Source organism: Meles meles, chromosome 12, assembly GCF_922984935.1.
Source record: "Meles meles chromosome 12, mMelMel3.1 paternal haplotype, whole genome shotgun sequence".
NCBI lineage: Eukaryota > Metazoa > Chordata > Mammalia > Carnivora > Mustelidae > Meles > Meles meles.
The window spans coordinates 12,473,801-12,494,052 of NC_060077.1; positions in this window are offsets into that span (position 1 = coordinate 12,473,801).

The window sequence follows — 20,252 nt, forward strand, 5'->3', positions numbered from 1 at the left end:
TTCTGCTACAACCCGGTGCCTCCTGCTTTCTCTAAAGACATGCAGCAGACACATCCATCTTTTCAGATCACGCCTGAGGCTGGAGAGGGTGAACAGCGGTTCGAGCTGCCCCCACACCAACTCAGCCGTCTTCCCTCTCCTCTCTTTCCTGTCTTCACCGGGCATCGGTTCTACTCAGAACACACCTGTCCATCTTCCTGCCAGGCCCATTAGTAGAGCAGCTGGGCCTTTAGATCCTGATACTTTTTTTTTTTTTTTTTTTTTTTTGGCAGGAGATATCAGAACTGCTGGACAAGTTTCAGAAATAATTTTCTGGTTCAGCCAAGGACAGCCAGGTTAGAAATTTGGAGGAAGGAAGGCAACCACCATCTTCAAATTCAGCAGCCATTTACTGTTCACCTATTCTGTTTCTCTACCCACCCACGCCTCATCTTTTTACCCTTCTTCAAGGAACAACACCTTGACTGCCTGTGGGACATTCCCCTCCCCGAAACAATGGTTCTCTTTTCCCGCATGACAGCAACACCACTTCCTGTGCCCAGGAGGGTCATGTGACCCGGCCCTGGCCAATCAAAGCCTCATGTGCTCTTGGGCACGGTGATTGCCAGCCCAGGTTGGACCACTGAAAAGTCAGACCAGGACTTTTGTTCCATCTATTAGCCAAGAGTTGGCTCCCTTTTCAGCTGGTCTTGGAGTTCTGAGAGGAGGGAGCTGCTAGCAGCCATCTTTCCACCCACAGGGCAGCATCTGATGAGGAGAGTGGAGTTAGCACAGAAGGAAGCTAAACTGAGTAGAGACACAGGAGGCCCGCCCTGTTAGCATCATTTGAGCTCCTGGATCAAGCCACACCTGAATGTTTTCCTAATTATTATGCACTCTTCATTCAGATAAACAATTAACTTCTTTGCTTAAGTCACTTGGACTTCAGTTTTCTGATTCTTGCAAATAAAATTCACAATTTCTATCCCCCTTCCCTCACTATGTCACCCTACAATATTCTATATAGTTTACTTATTTATCCTGTCTATTGTCCCCAACCCTCCCCCAAGTGCTGCATAAGGGCAGTAGTATTTATCTTTTTGGAATGGAGGAGTGGGGTTCTGTTTTGCTGACTGACATATCCTAGATCACAAAATGGCGCGTGGCACATAGCAGATGCTCAATGAATATTTTTCAGTAGAAAAAACGAAGAGTCCTGAATAGTCCCCATAGGAGCTATCTATATATAACCTCATTTGGACCTTGTTCCCATTTTGCAGATAAGGAAAACTAAGGCTGTGAAGTTTAATGTGTCCAGAGTGACTGGCCTAATTAATGGGCAATCTAACATTTACACCAAATCTTTCTGGCTCAAAGTCCACTGCTCTTACATTATATTGCACTGAAGTTCCCTTTATCATTCTGAAACAACACAGTCACCATGTCACCATGACAACTACCATTTACTGAACTCTTGCTGCTGCCAAGCAGACTCAGCCCTCTGCATGAATTGTCTGATGGACTTAACTCTCCACGCCCCACCGAAGGAGATGCCACTAATTATCCCAGTTTACAGAGAAAGAAATCGAGTTTCATAAATGGTATCAGTGCCTTTATAAGAGACCCTACAGGGGAAAAAAAAATAAGAGACCCCACAGAGCTCTGTCAACCCTTCTGCTAGGTGAGGACACAGCAAAGAAATAGCCATCTATGAACCAGGAAGCAGGCTCCCACCAGACGTCCATTCTGCTGACACCTTTCTCTTGGACTTCCGGCATCCAGATCTGTTCAAAATACGTATTTGTTGTCTATAAGTCTCTCAGTCTTTGTTATAGGAGCCCAGAGGGACTAAGACATATATTACATGGTCAGAATATTAAAGCAAAAGACAGAAATTTAAAAGTAAAAAAGAAAATAAAAGTACCAGGTATTCCAAAGGCCAGTGTTTTCCAAATTTCCTCATAATGTTTGCCATATCTTTATGCCCTCTGTATTATTACATACTGAACATATTTAATTAACTTATAATTCTTGTATTTAAAATCTATTTTACAAAGGAAAATTTCATAAGTGGAAATCCAGTGTTACTTGCCATAAGTAGAGGATAATTGTATGTGTGTGTATATATATATATACTTTGAAGACAAAAACAATGTCCTTAAATTCTAACTGGATATTTTCTCACCTAACAACTGGACCTGAGGTCTAATTTCTCTTTACTAAGAAGAGATTATCAGGGTTAGGACACTGTTAAAGACTTTGGCAGCACCAACTGAGACTTTCTCCTTAAGATCGGCCTTCCTAATTAAAATATTAAATTAAAATTTAAAAGTAACTCACCGCTCCAAACAAGGATTGTCAGCATAGGCCCATGGGTCTGGCAAATGTTTCCGTAAATAAAGTTTTATTGGCACACCACCACACTCATTCATTTACATATTGTCTGTGACTGCTTTCGTTACAGTGGCAGGGTTGAGTAGTTGCAACAGAGATTGGCCCATAAAGTCAAAAATATTTACTATCTAGCCCTTTATAGAGAAAGTTTGCCAACCCCTATTCTAAATCAGGTCACATTTAAATTCTGTGGTGTGGATTTTTACCACCTTCTAGGAGAAGCATCTCCTTTTAACCAAAAACCCATTGCAATCCGAAAATGTCAAATGCCAACATCAGATGCCATCCTGTTTGTGTTGAAAGAAGCTCTTTTTTTTTAAATTTTTTAAAGATTTTACTTATTTATTTGAGAGAGGGAGAGAGAGAGCACAAGGTGGGAAGAGTCAGAGGGAGAAGGAGAAGCAGGCTCCTTGCTGAGCAGGGAGACCAACATGGGGCTTGATCCCAGGACCCTGGGATCATGACCTGATCCAAAGGCAGCCACTTCACTGACTGAGCCACCCAGGTGCTCGAAAAAGGCTTTCTTGTTTTCTTTTTTAAGATTTTATTTATTAATTTGACAGAGAGAGACACAGTGAGAGAGAGAACACAAGCAGGGGGAGTGGGAGAAGGAGAAGCAGGCCTCTCACAGAGCAAGGAGCCCAATGTGGGGCTGGATCCCAGGACTCTGGGATCATGACCTGAGCCGAAGTCAGACACTTAACGACTGAGCAACCCAGGTGGCTCTTTAAATGCAAAATCCCTCCCAGCTTTCTGAAGGCAACAGGCCAAAATGCCTCCCTGATCCTGAGTGGGGAGGTAAGAAGAGCGGTCAGTACCCCTTGTTTCCAGTGAATGGGTTTGTTGGGTGATAGAATTGGGTGTGACTTTATTCTGTCCACTTCTCTATATTTTCCAAATATTTAACATGTTGAATTACTTGCTTAGGCTGCCATAACAAAGTACCACAGACTGGGTGGCTGAAGCAACAGGTGTTCATTTTCTCACAGTTCTGAGGCTAAAAGATTAAGACCAAGGTGTCAGTGGGTTGGTTTCTTCTGAGATTTCTCCCCTTGGCTTATACATGGATGTCTTCTCCCCATGTCTTCCGTAGTCTCCCCTCTCTACCCATCTGTGTCCAAATCTCCTCTTTTTTTTTTTTCAAATCTCTTTTTATTAGGACCCCAGTCATGTTAGATTAGGGCTTGCCCTAATTACATCATTTTTACCTTAACTACCTCTTTAAAGACCCTATTTCCAAATGCAATTACACTGAGGTAATTGGGGTTAGGACTTCAAAATATGAATTTTACAGAGACACAATTCAGCCCATAGTGCACATATTATTTGCATTCTTTAAGAATGGACAGTAAGGGGCGCCTGGGTGGGTCAGTGGGTTGGGCTTCTGCATTCAGCTCAGGTCATGATCTCGGGGTCCTAGGATTGAGCCCCGCATTGGGCTCTCTGCTCAGCAGGGGGCCTGCTTCCCCCTCCCCCTCTGCCTGCTTCTCTGCCTCCTTGTGATCTCTCCTTCTCTGTATCAAATAAATAAATAAAAATCTATTAAAAAGAAGAATGGACAGTAAATTGCTAAATATTTTTAAAAGGTACACTAACAATTATAGCAAACGTTTTAATCCAAAATTTTTATTATGTAAGTAATGTGGGTCTAACACTTTAAAAGCTCAAAATCATGCAGAAAGGTGGCAAAAGGAATATAGACACCCATCCACACTCAATCCCAATCCTCCCCGTTGACAGTTTCTTGATATCTTCCAAAAATTTTCTCTACCTAAACAAGGATATACAATATCTTCATAATTTTATTTTACAAAAATAAGATTGTTTTATATATTACTCTACAACTTGCCTTTTTACACCAAACAATAAATAAATCATTGTGTATTTTCAAAACAGTACACACATCTTGCAACCCAAACTCCACCTCAACACTTGCTTTGGGAAAACCCAGCCTGCGAGGGGGTTCCTTGAAAGCAAATCCCAGACATCATGTCATTTCACCTATAAACATTTCACTAGCTATCGCTAAAAGAGCAGTAAAAGATTTTCTTTTTAAGCATATCTACAAAATAAAACCAGAGAAAGAGTATGGGTGGTGGTTTGGGGGAAGGGGGGTAATTATTCTTTTAATTTTTATTTCTGTTGTTGATATTATAAGGTTGATTTGGGGACTTTGGAATATAAGATTAGTAAAGAGCCATTTGTTTCCTACTTCCATTCCTACCATCAAAATAGACAAGGTTTGGGGTGCCTGGGTGGCTCAGTGGGTTAAAGCCTCTGCCTTCAGCTCAGGTCATGATCCTAGGGTCCTAGGATTGAGCCCCGCATCGGGCTTTCTGCTCAGCGGGGAGCCTGCTTCCCCCTCTCTCTCTCTGCCTGCCTCTGTCTACTTGTTATCTCTGTTAAATAAGTAAACGAAATCTTTTTTAAAAATAGAAAAGGTTTTATAAGCCCCAAATATCACTTTGGTGCTCAAACTTCCTAACCTGTAAAGGGGCGAGGCCAGAGAGAGTAAAAGCGCTTTCTTATCCTGCAGTGATTGGACACTTCAAGGGCAGGCAGTGGCCTGTTTTGCCCCACCATGGGATGAACCACAGATGGTCCCTGCTCCCCACTGTCCCCACATGCCGTCCTGCAGGCCTCAGCCAGACCTGTGACAAGAGGCAAATAGCAACCTTACAAGGCACACCTCCCTGGTGCCCAGCCAGTACTGTGTTAAGCCTTTACCAAGATCATTTTATTGACTCCTGCCCCCCAACTATTAGTGTCCCCATTTTGCACCTATACTATTAATAGCTTCAATTCATTTGTTTATTCAACAAATTTTTAGTGAGACCCTGGTATGTGCCGGGCACTGGGAAAACAGCAGTGAACCAAGCAGACGAAACACCTGCCCACACCGCGACAGAAAATGGGCTGACAAAGACCTAATACATGGCAGATGATGAAGAGTGACATGGCGAACAAGAGAGCAGGGTAAGGCAAGAGAGCATGGTGGAAGGGTTGGAGAGGGAGGGCTATTTTAGGCAGAGTGATCGGCGAAGTCCTCTCTGACAGCTGAGGGGGACAGTTGAGTAGAGACTTGAATGAAGCAAGGGAACAATTCTCTGGAGGAAAAAGCATTTCTGTCGAAGGCTCAGCTCTAGGACGGGAGTATGCCTGAGATGTTCAAGGCATAGCAAGGAGGAGGCCAGAGTGTCTGCCGGTGGCAAGCAAGGGAGAAGGTGGTGGGGACCCAGGCTGGAGTGGGGAGGCAGAGCCTGCCCAAAGCTGTTCACACCAGCTCCCAAGAGCTGGGTGACATTACACTGGTAGCTTGAAATTGACCATGGTGAGAGTCTTTACACCAGGAAAATTGGCCAACACTGTAAATCAGGGCTTTTTTGCTTTCTTTCTTTTTTTTTTTTTTCTTGGAAAGCAGACTTACCAGCACACCACTGTTTGTAGACCACAATCTGGAGTTTAGATCTTACTCCAAGTGTGAGAAGAATCCATGGGAGTCTTTGGAAGCAGAGAGGGGCATGAGCTTATTTCTGTTTCTAAGCCCTGGTTCCTGCCTGCCAGGTGGAGAAGAGAGGGCAGGAAGGCAAGAGTAGAAATAGAGAACTTTGAAGCATATTCCCAGGGCCATAGCGCAGTGGAAAGTTCCGTGTGTCACCCTGAAGACGCAGATGGCTAGCTATGTAGTCTTCAACAGTCTGAACAGTTCACATCCACATGATGACAGGACTTTCTAAGTACTATAACTACATAATAGTAAACTTCAGCGAAACAAATGGAAACAACAGGACTTAATATATACAATGATGAAAAGTTAATTTATGTGTTTTGCTGAGATTGGAAGTTTATCCTTATCTACTTTCCGATGGCTCATTTGTGAATGTTAATAAGTAGTCATTTGACTTCTGTTTCTGTCATTCAATCAATAAAGCTCTTACTGAGGTCTCCCTCCCCACCCTAAAAAAATAAATAGTTAACTTTGGTCCTGCAGGCAAGGGATGATAGTGGCTTGGACTTGAAGGGGCTGAGTCTGGGATGTGTTTGCATTTGCTGATGGGTGGGGAGTATGAAGTAGGATCAAAAGAGACACATCAATATTGAGATTTACTGTGGCTGTTCACGTGTTCTGGTTACCTATTACTACGTAGCAAAACATCCTGAAACATAGTGGTTTAAAACAATAACGGTCATTTATTCATCTCTGCTCTACTTGGCCTCAGCTGGGAGGGGGGCAGCTCAGAGGACTCCTTGGATGCTAGACTCATCTAAAAACTCTTCACTCCAACGTGTGATGGTTGGTGCTGGCTGTTAACTGGGACCTCACCTGTGACCAGAACATCCACAGGGGCCTTCTGCCCACGGCCTGGCTTCCTCACAGCACAGTAGCCGTTTTCCCAGAGTGAACGTCCCAAGGGAAAGAGAAAGTCTGGGGAAGCTGTGCTACCTTTCTCTCCCCCAGCTTGACTGAGATATTATTGATGTATAACATACATAAGTTTAACGTGTAGAAGTGATGATTCCATACATGTATATATATATACATGTGTATATATACATAAATATGTATGTGTATATATATATACATAACCACAATTAGGTTAGTTACCACCTCTGTCACATAAGTGTGGGGGGGTGTGTGTGCACGCGCGCACACGCATGTGGTGATAATATTTAAGACCCACTCTCTTAACAGCTTTCAAGGATACAATACAGCATCACTAACTGTACTTACCATGCAATGCATTCAATGCCCAGATCGGATTTAACTTAGAGCTGGGAGTTTGTATCCTTTGACCAACATCTCCCCACTCCCCCCACTTCCCCCAGCCCCAGGTAATCACCATTTTACTCTCTCTGAGTTCGGCATTTAAAAATTCAGCTTATAAATGAGAACGTACCGTCTTTGTGTTTCTCTGTCTGACTTATTTCAGGCCAGGAGAGAGTGGGTTGGCCTATTGTACCTTCTGAGATGCAGGCTTGGAAGCCGTGTAGTGACTTCTGATGGAGGCATGATCCCACCCAGTTTCATGGGTCAGGAGCCTGGATTCCATCTCGTGGCAGGGGAGGGATAAGGTTCTAGAAGAGCAAGTGGGACTGGAAATACTGTCATAGCCAATTTTGGAAAATACAAGCCATGACACTGTGTTTTAGGTACCATGTGAAGCAGCCCACGTACACGGTCTCGTTCAGTCTTGCACTATTCTCACTTCACAGATGACACAACTGAGACTCAGAGATGTCACTTGCCTGAGGCCACCCAGCTACTAAGGGGACACACAGGGGTTTGGATCCAGGTAATAGGTAAGCACCAGCCAAACTGACTTGGAAGTGTGGCAGAGAATGGCGTTTGGAGGGGAAGTCAGAGACAGGGCAGCCAATTTGGGGGGAAACTGGCTGCTCTGCACCCCCTCACAGCCCCTCTGGCCTCCCCAGGGTCAGCCTTTGTTTCCCAAATGGCTCCAAGGCCTCAATGTTCTGCTAACTATCAAGCTGTGAAGAAGTGATAAGCTTTGAACGTTCACAGACAGAAAAGACAATTTGCTCTGGGACAGGCCCTGGGAGCCTGCTCTGACTTGGCTCTGGAGGGCCCTGAAATCTGGACAGAGCTTCCTGGCCAGGCTGGGTGGGGGCCAGCGTGTGGGCAGATGGTAAGGCTAGTGGAAAACACTTATTCCAGAAACCATCAGCGTGCGGCTCAGCTTCTCAGCGAAGGAGCTCGAGGGCCAGGCATTCCAGGCCACACAAAATTTGGATCCACAGAAGGCTTTCTAAGCTAAGCCGGCAGCCCCCTCACTGCAGTCGCTGCTTCCCAGGAGAAGAGGCCAGGCCGGTGCAGAAACCAAGATGGTCTCTAGGGAGCACCGGTTTCTCTGCCCCGTTGCCACACCGTCAGCTTCCACAGTGGGCAGGCCTCCGTGGGTTGCCAGCATGCTGGCAAGGAAACGTTGGCTTGCTGCTGGCGAGGAAGCCCTGGCTTGGGGTTTGACACCAGAAAAAAACTGCCAGCGTAATATGGGGGGAGAGGGCATCACAGAGATGATTATTATTGCTGTTCTTTGCATTTCCTTTTTCTTCTTATTTTTTTAAAGCGATCTCAAATTGTTTAGATTTTTTGTTTGTTTTTTTGTTTTTTGTTTCTTTAGTAGGCTCTGCATTCAGGTGGAGCCCAACATAGGGCTTGAACTCACGACCCTGAGATTGAGACCTGAGCTGAGATAGAGAATCGGACGCTCAACCAACTGAGCCACCCAGGTGCCCGTGTGTGTGTGTGTGTGTGTGTGTGTGTGTGTGTGTGTGTGTGTACATATATATATTTTTTTAAATAAACCATCTCAGGTATTTAAAAAATGATATTAAGCCCCCAAACTACACAACCCAAGGCCTCCCAACAGGTGAATCGGTAAACATATCCTTCTCTACCCTTCTCTACTATGGATACATCTCAGGAATAAAAAGATGTGTTCTATCGACACGCAGGACCTATATGAATTGTAGGACCACTGTGCTAAGTGAAGGAAACCAGTTGCCAGAAGGGCTCACTCTGTGTGATCCTATGTATCTGAAATGCTAGAAAAGAGAAATCTAACCTGTAGTGATAGAAAGCAAATGAGCCGTTGCCAGGAACTGGGTGGAGGCAGACTGACTACAAAGGGCATGGAGGAAATTTCGTGGGCACCGGAAATATTCTGTATCTTACTGGGTGGTGGTTCCATGGTTGTAGTCACTGGTCAAAATTCATTGAACTGTACACTTAAAATGGGTGCATTTTATCATACCTAAGTTGTACCCAAATGAAGTTGTTCTTTTTCTTAAGATTTTATTTATTTATTTGACAGAGAGTAAGCACAAGCAGGGGGAGCGGCAGGCAGAAGGAAAAGCAGACTCCCCACTGAGTAGACAGCCTGACATGGGGCTCGATCCCAGGACCCCCGGGATCAGGACCTGAGCTAAAGGCAGACGCTTAACCAACTGAGCCACCGAGGTGCCCCCATAAAGTTGATTTTAAACACAGTAATATAACAGGCTCCCACATAACCACCATTCCATTTAGAAAATAAAACATTAGAAAAAAAATTGCACTCGGTGTGTACCTGTCCCCAATTCCTTCCTTTCTCCTTTCCCCCTGAATATGATGTGGCCTTTATATTTTTACTACATGGATGCACTTTCCTGAATATGACATATATTTTTCTCATGTGTCTTTATGCCTTTACTGCATCATATATATTACTAAACCAGTATTTTTCAAACCTCAGGTTGCAACCCTTTGGTAGATTGTAAAATCAATTTAAAAGGTCACACCAGCATTTTTATTTCAATTGCTAAAGATTCATTTTTTTATTTGAGAGAGAAAGAGAGAGAAATGGGGAGGGGGCAGAGGGAGAGGGAGAGAGAGAATCCCAAGCAGACTCCCTGCTGAGCATGGAGCCTGACTCGGGGCTGGACCTGGGATTCAGACTCACAATACTGAGATCATGATCTGAATGAAATCAAGAGTCAGAAAAGAAGCTCAACCAACTGAGCCACTCAGGCACCCCACCCAACCAGCATTTTAAAAATTAGGATGGGGGGATGTCTGGGTGGCTCAGTCAGTTAAACACCTGCCTTCCGCTCAGGTCATGATCCCACGGTCCTGGAATCAAGCCTCGAATCAGGCTGCCTGCTCAGCGGGAAGCCTGCTTCTCCTTCTCCCTCTCCCTTCTGCTCCTCCTGCTTCTGCTCTCTCTCTCTCTCTGTCAAATAAATAAAAAAAAATCTTTTGGGGTGCCTGGGTGGCTCAGTGGGTTAAGCCGCTGCCTTTGGCTCAGGTCGTGATCCCAGGATCCTGGGATCAAGTCCCGCACCGGACTCTATGCTTCGGCAGGGAGCCTGCTTCCCTCACCCTCCTGCCTGCCTCTCTGCCTACTTGTGCTGTCTGTCAAATGAATAAATAAAATCTTTTTTAAAAATTTTAAAATAAATAAATAAATAAAATCTTTAAAGACTTAGGTTAGACTAGGGTAAGATAGGATTAAAGAAATAATAAGTGTGTTATCACATATAGTAAGGTCAGTATTGTCTTCTGAAACTTTTGCCCTGGCTTTCTTTTTTTTTTTTTTTAAAGATTTTGTTTATGTATTTGACACAGAGAGAGAGAGAGAGAGAGAGATCACAAGTAGGCAGAGAGGCAGGCAGAGGCGGGGGGCGGGGGGGGGAAGGTGGGAAGCAGGCTCCCTGCTGAGCAGAGAGTCCAACGTGGAGCTCCATCCCAGGACCCTGAGATCATGAGCTGAGCCAAAGGCAGAGGCTTAACCCACTGAGCCACCCAAGCACCCCATTGCCCCCATTTTATATCTGTGTGTATGTGTACTGGATGGGAACATAAGATACCTTTCTTACAGCACAATGTGGCCCCAAAAATGTCTGAAAAATACTGTCCTAAATATACAATACTGTTTTGTCATTCTATACTTTTATGTAAATAGTCTCCGACAGCACTTATCCTTCCCCAACTGGCTTTTGCTCCCCTGGACATGAGCTTCCAGATATACCCATATTGCTCCCTGTAGCTTGCTCTCATTCATTTCCAGCACTGCAAAAACATGCCTGAGTTATCTTTCCACCCTCCCATTGGATTTTTTTTCTTATGCCAAATGGGACATTCAAAAAATAGCTATCTGTCACTATCGCCACCATTTCGTACTAGGAACGACATTCTAATATAAATAAAGCTGGAAAGCCCTACCCTGGGAATCAAAGGCAATCTTTTAAATTGAATAAATCTGGCTTTATGAAAATGCGTTCCATTTGCCCCTGGGAGTTAAGATTGTTGTTTTTCTTCCTTGTTGACCATTAGCTTGTTCGCATGTTGTTGTAAACTAGGAAAAAACATAGTCATCCACATACACAACAGTCTTGGGCCAGCTACTTCTGGGGAGGAGGAGAAGAATGGAGTAGAATGGAGCCAGAGTTCCAAAGGAGTCTCAGATATAATGTCTCATTTCCTTTGTTACCTAAAAACAAGTCTGAGTCAGACATGACCAAATGCTAACATTTGTTAATTCTGGAGCATGAACAGGGTCATCCAAGCTTTGCTCTGAACTTTAAATAGTTCACCAAAAAAATTTTAAAGAATAAAAATTTTTAAAGAATGAAAAATTTGTCAAAAATTATCACCAAATTGTACTTGCTCTAGTTTCAAGTTTTAGTTTTAAGTAATTCATTGAAAATATTTCATCATCGGGGTGCCTGGGTGGCTCAGTTGGTGAAGCGTCTGACTCCTGATTTTGGCTCAGGTCATGATTTCAGGGTTGTGGGGTCGATCCCATAGTCAGTTCCACACTGGGCATAGAGACTGTTGCTCAGGGTTCTCTCCCTCTCCCTCTGTCCCTATCCCCCAGCTCCCTGCTGTCTTTCTTTTTTTTTTAAACCTTTTTTTTTCTTTTTAAAGATTTTATTTATTCATTTGGCAGAGATCACAAGTAGGCAGAGAGGCAGGCAGAGAGAGAGAAAGGGAAGCAGGCTCCCCGCTGAGCAGAGAGCCCGATGCGGGGCTCTATCCCAGGACCCTGAGATCATGACCTGAGCCAAAGGCAGAGGCTTTAACCCACTGAGCCACCCAGGTGCCCCTCCCTGCTGTCTTTCAAAAAAAAATTTTTTTCATCACCAACCAGAGTTAGGAAATGTACCTTATATTTAAAACAGGTAAAAGACAGTTTGGTCTTCATGGTTTAAAATCCAGAACTGCCAGCTTGTCTGTTTACTCTGTGATCTTGGGAAAGTCATTTAACTTTCCTGGGCCTTATGTACCCCCAATCTGAAAAAAAAAAAAGGGCTGTGACAACCCAAACACCCATCCATGGATGAGCGTATAAACAAAAGGGGGCGTATCCATATACAATGGAATATTATTTGATTACAAAAAGGAATGAAGTACTGATACCTGCTAATGTCAATGAACGCCAGAAACATCATGCTCAGTGAAAGAAGCCAGACACAAAAGGTCACATAGTATTGGATTCCACTTAGATGACATGTCCATGATAGGCAAATACAGGGAGACAGGAAACAGACTGGCGGGTGGCAGGAGTTGGGAGGAAGGAGGAATAGGGAGTGACTGCTAACAGGTTTGGGGTTTCTTTTTGAGGTAATGAAAATGTTTGGAACTAGGTAGAGGTGATGTTTGAACAAAAGGCCATTGAATTGTATACTTTATTTTTTTTTAAGGGGCGCCTGGGTGGCTCAGTGGGTTAAGCCTCTGCCTTCGGCTTGGTTCATGATCCCGGGGTCCTAGGATCGAGCCCCACATCAGGCTCTCTGCTCGACAGGAAGCCTGCTTCCCCCCTCTCTCTGCCTGCCTCTCTGCCGATTTGTGATCTCTCTCTCTCTCTCTCCCAAATAAATAAATAAAATCTTTTAGAAAAAAGATTTTATTTATTTATTTTGAGAGAAGAATGCCTACAAGAGCATGAGGGGATAGGGGGGAAGACAGAGGCAGAGAAAGAGAGGGAGAGAGAGAATCTCCAGAAGACTCCGAGCTGAGTGTGAAGCCAGATGTGGGGTTCAGTCTCATGACCCTGAGATCATATCCTGAGCCAAAATCAAAAGTTGGATGCTTGACTGACTGAGCCACCCCTGAATGGTATACTTTAAAATGGTTCATTTTATGAGAACTTTATCTCAGTTTGTAAAGGGGGAGGTCTGTGACTCCTAGTGTTACTGAGGATGAAAGCACACATGAACACATAGAAGAGGGTCCCAGCACTGTCTGGCTGGGAAGCACCATCATTGCTCAAAGGGCCATCTCTCCCTCATGGAGGGAGGCGGGGCGGGGCTTAGGTTTCATCCACGAAGTCAAGCTAGAGACTTGCCCAAAGCCACACAGTGAATCGCCTGTGTGAACTTTGCACTGGAGCTTGGCTTTTCCAATCTGTGAGTCCAGAATAAGTTCACTCCATTCTGCTTCTCCAGCTTGATAGTAGAATGGCATTTTACTGTTCGTAAAATATTTTTCCCCTGGTAATTTTCTAACAGCTTTTCTTCAGAGGTCCAGCATGGCAGAATAGTTACAGATTGTGGCCCCTGGACTCGGACAAATCTGGGTATAAATCCAGGCTCTGTCTCTTCTCAGCTGTGTGCCTTTGGGTGAGTCATCTAACCTCTCTGGCCCTTGATTTCTCCAGGTATAAAATGGAAATAATGACTTATCCTATGTATTAAGTGGGAATGAAATGAGAAGATATATATATAAAGCAAGAGTCAGGTCAATGCCTAACACATAGTAAATTATCAGTAAGTGATGGCTGTTAGGTAAATGATGAGCCCAGGTGGCTCAGTGGGTTAAAGCCTCTGCTTTTGGCTTGGGTCATGATCTCAGGGTTCTGGGATCAAGCCCCGCATCGGGCTCTCTGCTCGGCGGGAAGCCTGCTTCCTCCTCCCTCTCTGCCTGCCTCTCTGCCTACTTGTGATCTCTGTCAAATAAATAAATAAAGTCTTTAAAAAAATGATGGCTGTTAATAATCGAAGAAGCTACTCAGACAAAGCACTAAACACACAGGGTTAAAGGTGACAGAATAACAAAACAGGGATGCCTGGGTGGCTCAGTGGGTTAAGCCTCTGCCTTCGGCTCAGGTCATGATCTCAGGGTCCTGGGATCGAGCCTCGCATCGGGCTCTCTGCTCAGCAGAGAGCCTGCTTCCCCTCCTTCTCTCTCTGCCTGCCTCTCTGCCTACTTATGATCTCTCTCTCTCTCTCTCTCTCTCTGTCAAATAAATAAATAAAATCTTAAAAAAAAGAAGAAGAACAAAACAATTTCAAAGGCACTTTGTCACAGGCCCCAAATGCTTGAAATCAGTGGTCCCTGACAGGGGGATGGGAGAGGGAGTGATTTTGACTTTGCAGGGGACTTGCGGTGGTATCTGGAGATATTCCTTAATGTCAATATTGGTGAGGGGGCGTGTTTCCGGCATCTAACAGATAAACCTCAGGGATGCTGCTAAACACCCTACAATACATAGGGCAGCCCCCCTCCATCAGACAACGATCTGCCCCAAGGCATCAACAATGCCCAGGTTATGAGACCCTGCTCTAGTGTGAGCCTTCCATTGCCAGACTTAGTTCCAAATGATGGGGCAATCCACTCTCCAGATACTGGGAGAGCTTACACAGTGAGTCATTTTGTGAAGCTAAGGACCTTTAAGCAAGGTGATAATCATCATAATTTCTCTGTTGAGTAAGTCTGGATGGATGTACATTTGAGGCCTTCTCCAAGAGAGACACACCCAACATCAACATAAACTCCATGAGGCCGGGTGATGGACATTGGGGAGGGTATGTGCTTTGGTGAGAAAATCCATTAAAAAATAAAAAAATAGGGGCGCCTGGGTGGCTCAGTGGGTTAAAGCCTCTGCCTTCGGCTCAGGTCATGGTCCCAGGGTCCTGGGATCGAGCCCCACATCAGGCTCTCTGCCTGGCGGGGAGCCTGCTTCCTCCTCTCTCTCTGCCTGCCTCTCTGCCTACTTGTAATCTCTGTCTGTCAAATAAATAAATAAAATCTTTAAAAAATAAATAAAAAATAAATAAAAAAATAGGGGTGGGAGGTTGAGGAACCAGGTGGTGGGTAATAGGGAGGGCACGTACTGCATGGAGCACTGGGTGTGATGCCAAAACAATGAACACTGTTATGCTGTAAATAAACAAATAAACAAATAAAAAACAAAACAAACAAAAAAAAACTATATATAATTGGCCACATCAGATTTAAAGTAGCCAACACTTGGAAACAACCAACATGTCCTACAGTATGTGAATGGCTGAAGAAAGTGTGATACACCCATCCCACAGACTACTACTCATCAACAAAAGAGAAGGAACTGCTGATATACACAACTTGAATAGATGTTAAGGACATTACACTGAGAAAAAGCAAAATCAAGAGATCACAAGCTGTATCCCTCCACTTTTGTGACATTTCAAAATGAAATTACAGAGATGGAGAACAGATTAGTGACTTCCAGGAGTCAGGGATAGTCGAGGGAAGAGTGGTTCATTCATGGAGGTTGAAGCGACTTTCAATGATCTGAAATCAAAAATGCTTCAAAAATTATTCTGTATTCTCTTCAGGACCACATGTACTTCAGTTAATGTCCCTCCCCATCATTCCAATTCCTAGTGAAAGCACAATGGCAGCTACCCACAGAAATTCCACTGACAACTCGTCATACACCAACTTATACCCACCACAATTTGGCCTATTTTCTTCCCAGTTTTGCCCGGGGTTACTATTAAGTTCAACCAGTGGTATCGACACAATACCCGCTATTTTCCTATTTAATCCTCTACCACTTATGTATAAATACCTTCTTAAAATTCAAGAACACACAAAGATGGATAGGATGCTGTCACTTCAAACAAATCCAGTTTATAAAAATCTGAACACAAACAGAATTTAGTGTGAGGATCAAGTGTTCACCACTGCATTTTGTTAAACAGTGTACTCTCCTGTGAAAGACTGTTTGCATGTAACTTTCCCAAGCATCTTTACTACCATATTGTTCATAAAGTAATGAAGGTGTAAAGAATTGTATGAACACAATAATAAAAGCAAACAACTGCAGTATTATGAAAGCCAATGTTGGATTCCATACCAAAAAAAAAGTCAAAAATAAATAAATAAATAAATAAACAATAAATAAATAAATAAACTCCATGAGGGCTGACGATGCTTCAAGAGATTTTGAAAGACCCATGTAAATCCTCCTTGTCAGAGGCCTATGGGAACATCCCAAAGAATCTGGTCTCCCTAATTGTCCCTGGGAGGCCATGAAGACAGAGACTGGTACACAGTAAACCCTCAATAAATGCTATTATTATCATCATCTCCATTGCCTCCTTGTTACTATTATCTCCCCAAGTACATTGGAAGGTATGTTCTCACCACAACCTTCCGAGATGTGTGATATTGTCCCCATTTTTCAGAGGAGGAAATGGAGGCTCATGCCACATTTTTCATCAGTCCCCTCCCTAATCTCCAATAGCCACTCATTATCCCCACAGACACCAAAGGGATCTTTTTCTTTTTCTTTTTAAGATTTATTTAGTCATTTGAGAGAAAGGGAGCATGGAGTGGGGAAGCACAGAGGGAGAGGGAGAGAGAGAATCCCAAGCAGACTCTCCACTGAGCAAGGAGCCCGATGAAGGGTTTGATCTCCATCCCCAAGACCATGACCCGAACTGAGATCAAGAGTCAGATCTCAACAACTGAGCCACCCAGGCGCCCCCAAAGGGGTCTTTTTCAAATGAAATCAGATCTTAATATATATATATATATATATATATATCTTATTTATTTGTCAGAGAAAGAGAGAGAGAGACAGTACAAGCACGGGGAGTGGCAGGCAGAGGGAGAAGCGGACCCTTCACTGAGCACAAGGCCTATGCGGGACTAGATCCAAGGATCCTGAAATCATGACCTGAGCCAAAGTTGGCAGATGCTTAACTGACTGAGCCACCCAGGCATCCCGAAATCAGATCTTATTTAGGAAAAAATGCTCTCTGGGTAACAATGTACCTAATTTTTTTTTAAATTTTCATTTTAAATAATCTCTACACCCAATGTGAGGCTTGAATTACAACCCCAAGATCAAGGGTTACAGGCTCTACCAAACAGAGCCAGGCCAGGTGCCCCTGTTGTGTAGTATTTTCTGATCCAATGTTCCTTTATGATTTAGATGTCTTAAAAAATGAAGAGTGATGCCATGTTAGATGTTAACATTAAAGGGAAACCAAGTAAAAGGTATGTGGGAACTCTTTGTACCATCTTTGCAACTCTCAGTACATCCCAAATTATTTAAAAATAAGCTTATTTTAAAAAATGAATCAGGGGTCACCTGGGTGGCTCAGTGGGTTAGGCAACTGCCTTCAGCTCAGGTCATGATCCCAGGGTCCTGGGATGAGACTCTCATCAGACTCCCTGCTCAGCAGGGAGCCTCCTTCTCCCTCTCCCCCTGCCTGCCACTTTGCATACTTGTGCTGTCAAATTTAAAAAACAACAACAACAAAGAAACAAAAAAAAACTTTAAAAAACAAATCATATCATGTTACTCGTCTGACTAAAATCCTGCAGTGATTCCCCACTAGTCTTAGAACAAAATCTGAATGTCTTCCCTTGACTTCCTAGGCCCTGAGTGGTTGGCCTTTGCCCATTTCTTCAACCTCCCCTCCCAACATTTGCCCCTCACACTATCCTTTGGCCTTTTTTCAGTCTACCAACACTGGAAAATTGTCCCTGCCTCTGGGCCTTTGCACTTGCTGTTCCTTCCGTTGAGAAACTCTTCCCCTATGTAGTTCTTCCCATGACTCTCTTTCTTATCCTTCAGATATTGATTCAAAGGTCAAATCCTCGGAGTCCTTCTCCCATGTAGTCATGTGACCCCTTCTAAATCTCTTACAATATTTATCACTCTGAAATTACCTTCTTTGAATGGTTTCTCTGTTCCTGCCTGTCTCCTCTAATAGACTGGGAATTCCATGAGGGCAGAGACTATGTTGGTTTGCTTACTGCTATGTCCCCAGCTTCTTATATGGGGCCCAACACAGAGTAAGGCCCCAATGAACATTTGCCAAAAAGAATACCAGTGTCTGCTGGTAATACCACAGGACATTGAAACAAAGCTGTGGACCTTGTCAAAGGCTTTCACTCATATTTTTTCCTATGGTTCGCCACTTTGTACAAAACCACCAGAATACACAGGCAGGTCCAGATTTGCTGGCAGACTCATCATCATTTATTTGTGTCATTTAACAATAATCCTAATGCTCATTAAATTGAGATAAGGGAGGGAAAAGAGTTCCCCCCCCAACTTTCTAGAACAAAGTTCCAAATTTTTGATTAAGGGCCAAATGTAGCCCAGGTATGTTTTGTCAGTCTCATATAGTGTTTTAGAAGCATCTGAGGGGCGCCTGGGTGGCTCAGTGGGTCAAGCCTCTGCCTTCGGCTCAGGTCATGATCTTGGGGTCCTGGAATCAAGCCCCACATCAGGCTCTCTGCTCAGTGGGGAGCCTGCTTCTCCCTCTCTCTGCCTGCCTCTCTGCTTACTTGTGATCTCTCTCTCTGTTAAGTAAATAAATAAAATCCTCAAAAAAAAAAAAAAAGAAGCATTTGAGTTCATGACCAGGCAGTTTAAAAATTGGAACTTTTCACTAAAAAATGGAATGTCCAAATTCTCCTGAAAACTCAGAGGATCTGGCCACATTGAGCCTGTTTCTCACATGGCCTCAATGGATTCCAACTGGAAGTGGCTGGCTCCTTGGGTGGATGGGTGTGGTCTCTCCAGCTCACCACAGTCTCTACTCTATCCACTTGGCTTAATTCTTTTATGGTGCCTGAATCCTCCTCAAAGCTGAAGTAGTCCTAGAAATACAAGAGTTTCCAAATATTTTGGCCACAGCCCCTCTTATGTGGAAGCTCAATGTATAAAACAGATCACAGTAGTAATAGTTAATATTAAGTGCTTACTGTGTACCATGGTGCTGCTCTGGTTGACACAAGGGATGGGAGGCAAGAAACCCATCAGTTCCCCCCATCACCTCCAGCAGCCCCCTAAGAAAGCTCTGTGAATCCAAGGAAGAGCATTCAAAAAGCACATTTTAATCCACTATCCTCATTATCTAGATGGGCAAAGGGAGGCATAGAGAGGGGAGGGGACATACCACCTATTAGACGGTAGCCTTTCAGGCAAATACTTACCTACTAGTCCTTAGGGAGGCCATTAGTATTGATAATGGCAGAAAAAGGCCAACGGGGGACCAGTTCTTTCTTCCAAGAGCTGTTTGCTGGTTTCTGGGAGCCATTCAGGCCTACTCTGTGAGTCCATGCCATTCTCGGGCTCTAAGCCAGCTAATTCCTGTAGACATATGCCACCAAAACTGGACTCAAGGGGAGTTGTTCAAAGAAGAATGGCACATGGATAGAGACCCTCCCTATGCCCCAGTCCAGTCTGAATTCTTCTTCCAGCCCTGATGATGTCAACAGATATTAACAGACCAGCCATTTTGTATGTGGAAAATCATGGCACTCTTTTTGTGTTAGAGACATGTTTAGATCATTCCACTGGGTTCCGCATTCATGTGTCAGAGTTGTGCTAGGTGTAGGGGATTCACAGTGGTGGTTTGTTACATATGAACAAGGGCTTTTTGATTTCTAGCTGTCTTAAGTACCAGCCTGGCTCTGCAACTTACTAGCTGTGTGACCTTCAGAAGACAACCTAGCCTCTTTGTGTCTCACTTTCTTCATCTGTAAAATGGGGATGACAGGAATAGTACATAATTCCTAGGATTGTCTTAGGGATTTGATGAGATAATTTTTGGCACATACCAAGAAAACGAGTGTAGTGTTTGTTTTCTCCACTGCATTTATCAGAAGCTGATATTTTTATTTGCATCTTTGTTTATTGTCTGGCTGACTAGATGACTCTCCATGAGAAGGGCCTTGTCTGTCGTACTCACCCCTGCTTTCCAGCCTAGAACAATGCCTGGCACAGAGTAGGTGCTCCATAAATATTTGTCTGCTGAATGAATCGCTGTCTTTCATATTACTGCTCTAATTGCCACTGCGATGATGCACCCTGCCCTGGAGGAGCCCAGAGTCTCGTGAAAACCAGCGAGAGTCACCCTGACCACAACAGCCAGCTGTTCACAAGTGCTGGGCATCAACTCTGAATGTCACCAACTGGGCCCTGTGCCCTAGGCTGACAAACGACACTTGTGTATCTTCTGGTGGACAGAGCTACAGCACGGGAGAATGAATTCGAAAGGGGAAAGTGCAGTTAGAAGCTGAGCCAAGGTGTGCGGGGGGGGGGGGGGGGGGGGGGGGGGGGGACCCTAAACCTCAATGCTCCACC